Raw genomic sequence first — 9,334 nt, 5'->3', positions numbered from 1 at the left:
AAAAACAATTCTCTCTTTTGGCTTTAACTATGCGAGAATAACCTGCGGCATTTGAGAACTTATCTTCCAGATCAACATGCACAAACCTGTTTGACTGTTTCTGTAAGCAAAACCAGTGTGTGTGTGCTTGTGTAAATATGTGTGTGTGTCATAAGTTTAAAAGAAACTTTTCTTACCGTACAGGAGGATCACAAACAAATCCAAAATCTTCATGTTGCTATACAGAGAGTAGACATCTACAAAGTTAATCTTCAACCTGAACCGACTAAGAGATTAAATAATCCTGCCAAGAAGCCAAAGGTGTTTTCTGGCTGCTCTCCATGTCACACATCACACCTGTGGATTGTTTTCATTCAGGAAGAGGAAACACTTTTTTAAAAGCAGCAGGAGGAGGAGTGTTCACAAAAGCCTCAGCCAGTAAAGAAGAAACTGTTTGAATGAAAGAAGCATTCATTAGAGTAAAAACCTAAATAACCTATTTGCACATTTAAAAACTTCCTGCTTCAAATCTGTGATTTTAATCTGTTATGCATAACTTTAATCATGACACTTTTTCAACATGAAACACTAAAATTAAATGTTTCCAGTTTTGGATCTGTTGATTCCCACTCTCTTTTAACTATTTTCCCACCATCTAAGTGCATCTAAGCACAGCTGGGATTGATCTTTATTTTCACTTCTCTTTAAATGTAACTTTTAATCATAAATATTATAGGATAGATTTAAATTCTAGTTACAAAACTGAAGAAAACAGCAAAAACAACAACAAAAAATCTACTGCCATTCACATGTAATACCTGTACAGCCCACCAGAGGGAGTGATACTCAAATCAAACACAGCAAAGGCTGATGGTGACCAGTGGGAGTTCATTCAGTAACAGAAAGGAACTGAGTGGGTAACACTTCATAATGGCCACTGTTATTTAACTGTGAAGTATAGGTGTTAATTTAACTTTACCATACTGCATGATACCATCTTTATTTATAAAGCCCTTTAAAATAAAACCAGGGTTCACAAAATGCTGAACACGCCAGCAAAAAAATGTGTTTTAAGAAGAGTTTAAAACTCAGAAAGAGAAGAAGCCTGCCTAATGTGCAAGGGCAGATCGTTCCACAACTTTGGAGCTGCTACAGCCAAAGCAAATTAATGCTTACTAAGGGAGTGGGAAGGTGTATATGGCTGTTGCATCTCAGAGAGGTGGGGGCAGGCTATAAGAGATTTAAAAACAAATAGAGAACTTTAAGAAGGACCCTAAAATGTACAGGTAGTGTCATGGTCTCCGTGCCTGCCCGGCCGGCCCCACAAGGCTGCATGTGGTGTTTGGTTTTCTCTCTCTCTGCCTGGGCGGAGCTCACTGTGGGCTCCCGCCCTTGGCCCACACACCTGTCAACAATCAGCTGTCATCACCTGGAGCACTATTTGAGGCTGGAACACAGATCCTCTCATCGCTGGATGATTGTACTACAGACGTTAGTGATTCTCCCAGCTCCTGTGAACCTGTGCTTGAGTATACCTGTGATTCGTGATTTGTGAGTGACTTCCCTTTCCTCTGCTACAGACTTTCCTCCCCGGACCTCCCTGTCGTGTGAGCATGTGTGGGTTTGGGCAAGAAGACGTGAGCGAGTGTGAGAGCGCTTCCCTGTGATTCCCTGGAGTTTGGATTTTCCCTTCACTGTATATATCGTGCACTGGTGCTGTAAATAAACTGTTTTTGGAGACGTCACACCGCTCTGCTCTTGAGTTCCTACTACCAGTTTGTGACAGGAAGCCAGTAAGTGAAATTAAAATGGGGGTAATGTGCTCAGACCTTTTTGTTCCAGTTAAAAGATGTGCTTCATAACCTGCAGACGCCTAACAGATGCATCACTAACCCCACTATAAAGTGCGTTACAATAATGGAGTCTAGAAAATTCCCACATGTGGGACTAATAAAGGTACATCTTATCTCATCTCTTATCTTAGATGTAACAAAGACATGGATTACTGTCTCAAAAAGTTGCTCTGATAAGATGGGCTTTATTTTTGCCAGTTGTCTCAAATGAAAAAAATACAGATTTTACAACAGCTCTGACCTGGCTTTCAACTTCATCATCTGCCTCCATTTAAACTCCCAGGTTAGTGGTGATTGGTTTAACAAACTGCGCCAGCAAACCAGGATCCATAGTAGTGGTCTCAGAAGTGCCACCAAAAACCATCACTTCTGTTTTCTGCTCATTAAAATGTAAAAAGTTCAAAGGCACCCAGGCCCTTATTTCATCAAGACATCTGAGCAGAGGGCCTACTGAGAAACCATTTATCTTTTAAGTGGGAAACAAATCTGGGAGTCATCGGCAAAACAGTAGAAAGAAATCCCATGTTTCTTGAAAATATACTCGGGTGGTATCAGATATAAGGAGAAAAGAAGCGGGCCTAAAACTGAACCCTGTGGAACCCCACATTGAAAAGAAGCAGCAGAGGATACAAGCTCACCAAGTTTCACAGAGAAAGTTTGGTCTGCCAATTAGGATCTGAACCACTGCAGTGCAGTACTCCTAACACCCACCACCTGCTCTAAACTGCAAATTAAAATCTTATGATCCACTGTATCAAAGGCAGCTGTTAAATCTAAAAGCACAATAATAACACAGTCATGTGATGCAGTTCCTAAAAAAATTATTAAAAACTCTTAAAAGGGCAGATTCTGTACTATGCAAAGCTTTAAAACCAGATTGAAAAACTTCCGAAATACAACATTCTTCTAAAAATGGATATTCATGGCTTGTAAACTACCTTTTCAAGAATCTTTGAGATAAAACTCAATTTGGAAATAGGCCTGTAATTTGCAGTCATTTCAGGATGTGAATTCCAGTAATACTGTAATATTTGCTGACACCTGAAGTTCATCCTTCTTCCGTTTACGTTCAGCTCTCTACACTTTCTTCTGGCTTCACAGGTGCCTTCATTCAGCCATGGTTCAGATATGGCTTTTACTTATCTAAGATTAAGGAATCCCAACAGCCACTTCATAAATGTATGGCACAGCATAGAAGAGCCACCTCCACAGGACAAGACTCAGCAGTCCATCTGCATCTAAAGGACAAAGGTCACTCTTTTGAGGATGCCAAAGTTCACAAGCACAAGTTCACAATGAACTCATCCAAAAACCTTGGCTGATTGTGACCCACACACGTTTTCACGCCATTGTCCCTCTTGGGGGGACACTCCCACGGGGCTTAAATCTGGGATTTTCCACGGTTCGACCCTAGAACTGAAGAAGCTTCTCGGATGAAACGTCTTCAAGAAACAGCTGTGAGGACAGAGCAACTCCTTGGTAAATAATGCACTTGATGGTGACTTATGAAGGTCCTTGCAGTCCAGTTGATCTTGCGCACTTCCAGGATCCCTGTGTGAGGCACAGAGTCATAGGCTTTCTTGTAGTAAATGCAGGTGGTGCATATGTTGGTCAGTGTAGTTTTCCTTTGTGTGCCCCACTCACATATTAATCCTTATTCCTCTTTGTTGCTATGCCTAACAGGAACTTATATGAAGTACCGAGGTATTCTGGTGAGACCACTTGCTTCTTCAATTGAGCTTTTCAGGTCTATCTTTTTTGTGTGTGTGTGTGTGTGTGTGTGTGTGTGTGTGTGTGTGTGTCCTGTCTGGCACTGTAGCAATCAGAATTATGTCTGAAGGCCAAGACAAATGCCCAACAGATTTACTTTCCCAAGTGGGCCTTTTGCAATACTGGTCCACTTGATTGTCATAGTTTATTTGATCTTTATCAGTTATTTTTATAAGTTATTGTAATCAGGCCAGACTGGACTCGGGGACGGGAAAGAAAAACAAGAAGAAAAGTTCAGAAGAAAGTTAACAGAAGGAGAGAGAAAGAAAAAGGAAAAGAGAGAGAGAGAGAAAACACGATGAAAATCTGCTTCATCACCTTTTTTTTTCTTTTTCCTTTCTCTTGATCACCTGTTGAGAAAGAAAAAAGAAAACAAGCAGAGGAAGACTAGAGCAATAGCATAAACAACATCACGATGATCTATGTGACTATAACAGTAAATACTAAATATTAAACATTATTGTGCAGCACGTAAGATCGACAGCGCACAGTGTGCTTTAAGGTCTCAAACTTAGTGTCAGTAAACAGTCACAGGCCTCAGGTACTTTTTAACGTTCTTAATCGCTTTCTTAGTTTATGTGATAATTCTGGAGTCACTTCTTCACCAAGTATGTGCGATGATTTTTTAGCATTTTTTTAATGACAAGATCCTATTGATCAGGGCCCTTGTCTCGTTGTCTGCTGCCTCAGATCAGAGTCCTTCTCCTGTGTGCTCAGCTGTCTTAGAGCAGTTTGATCCCGTCTCCCTTAAGGACTTGACCGCGGTAGTTAGTAACCTAAGATCATCACACTGCCCCTCTGATTGTCTCCCCCGAGCTTGCTTAAAAGCACTTTTAATACTGTTGGGCCTTTTATCCTGAGATTAATTAATACGTCCCTTGCTACAGGCTGCGTCCCATCATGCTTTAAACAAGCTGTAGTTCAGCCTCTTCTTAAAAAACAAAACCTGGACCCAACTGTTCTGTCCAACTACAGGCCTATCTCAAAGCTTACTTTTCTTTCTAAAGTCTTGGAGAAAGTGGTCTACCTACAGTTGCAGGCACACCTTGATTCTTATATGATCTCTGAAAAATTTCAATCTGGTTTTAAATCCCTACATAGCACTGAGGCGGCACTTTTAAGGATTTTTAATGCTATTCTTTTAACTCTGGACTCTGGCAGCCCTGCTGCCCTTTTATTGTTGGACTTGTCAGCAGCTTTTGACACGGTCGACCATGACATCCTGTTATCACGGCTAGAATTTCATGCTGGCCTAAAAGGATCTGCCTTACAGTGGTTTCGGTCCTATCTGTCAGAAAGGTTTTTTTTTTTATGTCAGTATGGGCCCCCACAACTCCAAAATAGCCCCTCTTAAATACGGTGTACCTCAAGGCTCTATTTTGGGTCCTGCTCTGTTCGCAGTCTATTTGTTGCCATTGGGTTCCATCTTCTCGCGGTACAGCATTTCATTTCATTGTTTTGCTGATGATTTGCAGATTTATCTACCTTTAAAAGCAGGGTCAGACCATCCCCAGCTCTTATTACGCTGCCTTGATGATGTCAGAGAGTGATATTATACCCCTCTCGTCAAAAAAAGTGACAGGTTACTTCCGGAGCTCATTAATTATTCATGAGCTCCGGAAGTCCGGAAGTAGGAAGTAATTAAATTATCCCCTAATTAAATTATCCCCTAATTAAATTAGCCCCTAATTAAATTAGCCCCTAATTAAATTAGCTCCGGAAGTCCGGAAGTAGGAAGTAATTAAATAATAAAAATATGATATTCATAAAAATATGATATTCATAAAAATATGATATTCATAAAAATATGATATTCATAAAAATATAATTGATTATTTAGAAAGTTTCTTATATATCAAAATAGCATTCTTTTATTTCTTTAAGCAATTAAAAAATTTATTTATTTTTTTATGCTCAAAAAACGCCATCTGGTGGCGGGTCAGTGTGTGCGCGCGCCCGCGCGCGCCCGAGGCTGTGTGTCTGGGCGCGCGGGGGCGCGCCCGTGTCTCCGGACCGTGCTCTCTCGGGCTCCGTGCTCATGTGTTTAAAAATGTATTAAACCATATTAAAATTGTTTAGTTAAACTTGTGCTTTTGTAACGTTCAGTATGGCCACAAACACATGCTGCATGCCTTGGGGGAAAACTTTATTTCGATTTATATGCATTTGTAGATTTAGAATAAAACTCATACTCAGAAAAAACAACTCGCGATCCCCGCAGCCCCCTTAACCTAATCCTTAGATACATAAGCAGGGAAAACTCCTTAAAAAACCCTCCGCTATTTCTCCAAAACCCTACAATAACTTGTTAGGGTACCCCCTCTATTCCCAAAACCTTATATTCGATAACAGGGAAAATCCTGAAAAAATCCTTAGTCTTTTTTTCTCAAATTCAGCGCCCCGCGGCTCCCTTCATGCTCAGCCAAACAAAGCCAAAACTCCTTTAAAAAAAATTCTCCGCGATTTCTCCAAAACCCCTAGAATAACTTGTTAGCTACCCCTCTATTCCCCAAAAAAAAGCGCTATAATCCAAAAACATTGGGAAAGCTCCTTACTCTTTTTTCTTCAAAAACTTGCCTCTTGCTAGCTACCTCTAAAATTCAACCCACACTCTAAGTTCTACCTCGCTCTTAATCGCACCGATCCCGCAACAGCTTCCAGAGCACAATTTTTTCCTGCTTGTTCGCTCCCCGCTCTGGTCCCGAATGCGCTGCTTACCTCGTTTGAAAATTCCCCCCTTAGACCAACTCCGCCTCACTGCGCCCCGCTGCCAATCACATAACCCTTGCACCGCTCCCTTCGCACCCCGGTTAGCCAATCCGCTCCAGCTCTGATTTACCTTCTCAGCCATAGGTTAATTCACTTACTGGCATTCAGGATAAATAATCTAACATTTCAGCTTAAATTTAACTGTTTTTTTCTCTCTCAGAAAAAACAAGCAAGCTTTCTCTTTTTTCTCAAAGAAGCATGGCCGTGAGACCTACCGACCTAACGGTGCTTTCTCAAACTCCTGTAAACTGCTACAGAGCTTCCGCCACGGCGTCTGAACTCAGAAGACTACATCTCTGCAGAGTGCAGCCAACAGCAGCGGCCAACCGTTTGGAGCAAAGATTCAGCCTCAACAATGGCAGGTTTTGGGGTTATGCCTTCAGCCTACCACAGAGTGAAATCTTTTTCTATCAGCTCAAAGCCGGTGAAAGTTTTGGACCGTTAACACCGCGAATCGCTTTTACTAGCTCTGACTGGGCGGTTATTACACTCATTACCACCCCTGAAATAGAGAGAAGCCTGCGGGAAACCAGCTCTCAGCAACCGCGAACCAGAGACCAGCAAACACAGACGCATCGGGTTTTCAAAGAGGAATACTCGTTCCCTCCATTCACCCAAGAACACAAACGACTCCGGAATGAAAACACGGTGACCAAAACCGTCACATACACCCAGTGGGAGACCAAGAGCACTCCATTTTGCAGATGGGTATGTAGAGTTAGTCGACAAACATGCGAGCAAGCTTGCACAGATGATTTTGTGATCGACCTTACAAACTCCCAGTCCGGGGTTTTCAGCACATTGCTTCGGATTCCGACTCAGCACTGGCTCAACATGATGGCTGAGAACAATGCGACAATATTAAACCTGTTCAAAATGAGTAAAAGTACAACTGAGTTGGTGATGGTTGGAAATAACCCGCCACGGTCAACATACCCCCACCCCCACTTCCGGCCCCCCCTTACCCCGCCTTCTCCTACCCCTAGCCCTTAAAAACCGCAATCGCTCTCTCATCCGCTACTTAAAACAACCATGACTAACCACAGCTTTGGACCCCTCGGCTCTCTATCTCCATCATCCCTCCGACCATCAGCTGCTTCTACACCACCACCCAGCCCGCCAATGGATCTCGCTACACCGCCACCCAGCCCGCCAATCGATCTGGCTACTCCGCCATCCAGTCCGTTGTTCGAGAGCCCGCATCAGGCCTCAGCGTCTCCGGCCGCTATGCCTCCACCCCCGCCCTCATCACCGCAAGGCTGGAACTCGCCCAGCCATCCACAACTAGCGGCTCTCGGGTGGCAATCACCGGAGCAGAGCCCCTCAAGCACCGCAATCTCCGGTGCATCGCTGTGGGCCTTGGGCGACCCTGTGTGCCGGGCTCTTTTCCGAGAGTCTGAAGACAACGAGCCTTCGCCCGCGGACATCGATGAGGCCGCGACTCTACTCCCTACTGCTGTTTTTGAACTTATAAAATTGACTGTAAAATACCTCGTTAACTCCTTGCTCCAGAAACACAGACAAGATGTCTGTCAAGGATGTGAGGTGTCACATCCCTCACAAAGACGACATTCATGTCTTTTCCCACTGGAAAAATATTACTTTTTCAAGTACTATGATGAACTCAGCAGAAGATTATGGAATGGACATTTCACCAACACATTATTACAAATTTTGCGGTTAGAGGGTTTTTCACCACCAGCGGCTCAAGTCAGAGGTGTGGCCCAAGCATATCTCTTTGAACTCCGAGAGGCCAGTGATATAGAGACCGCACTGTTAGAAATTGAGTCAAGCGTTACAGAAGTTACCCGGACCACAATTGATAAAGTACTATATGACAAATACTCCCTTTGGCTCCCCTAGTAATCGTTTTTTCTTCTCTCCCTTTTACCATTTATTTTTCTTAACATGTTTTTTATTTTTCTTATTTTTACTTTTAAATGTTTTTCTCTGTTAGTTTTTAGAACTTTTCTTGTTCATGTTTATTGTTTTGTTCATTACATCAGATTAAATAGTTTGTTGAAAACCATTACCTGAAATAAAACTTTTTTGGAAAAGCATTGCAACAATCAATCTTGTTATTTGTTTCGCACCCATTCAAATCTATTGCTTCCATGACATCAGATTAAATAGTTTGTGGAAAACCGTTACATCAAATAAAACTTTTTTGGAAAAGCGTTGCAGTAAATCAAACTAATTATTTTTTTCACTAGAAAAGAAACAAACTATAATGTTATTAATTATATCAAATAAAAAATATATTTGCAAACTCGTTACATGACATAAAACTAGCCGCTCATAATGAAATAAAACCATAGTTAAACATAACTTGAAAGATCACACATGGCAGAGCAGAATCTATTGAAACGTGCATATTATGACCCAGCTCACCCTGGTAGCTTTTGCGGTGTGGAAAAATTGATTAAAAGCATACAGGATGAAACTGGTACAAAGATTAACGCGCAAACAGCACAGAAATTCCTCTCTGGACAAGACGCTTACACCTTACACCGAGCTGCACGCCTGCGCTTTCCGAGAAACCGTGTGTTTGTCCCCAGACCTCTTAATCAATACCAAGCAGACCTTTGTGATATGAGAGCGTTAGCCGAGCATAATGATGGCTATCAATATTTACTTACAGTTATAGATGTTTTCTCTAAAAAAGCTTATGCAAGAATCTTGAAAAACAAAACAGGCGTTCAAGTCACTAAAGCATTTGAATCTGTCCTGAAACATGGCCAAATCCCACAAAAACTCCAAACAGATAGCGGTAAGGAATTTTTTAATTCCAGTTTTCAATCTTTAATGAAAAAGTATGGTATAAATCATTTTGCTACAGGGAGCGATCTAAAAGCATCAGTTTGTGAAAGGTTTAATAGAACTCTTAAAAGTAAAATGTATAGATATTTCACTGCTGCAAATACACGTAGATATATCGATGTGTTACAAGATTTATTAGACAG

Source organism: Maylandia zebra, unplaced genomic scaffold, assembly GCF_041146795.1.
Source record: "Maylandia zebra isolate NMK-2024a unplaced genomic scaffold, Mzebra_GT3a scaffold01, whole genome shotgun sequence".
Taxonomy (NCBI): domain Eukaryota; kingdom Metazoa; phylum Chordata; class Actinopteri; order Cichliformes; family Cichlidae; genus Maylandia; species Maylandia zebra.
Note: the sequence above shows the minus strand (reverse complement) of the source record.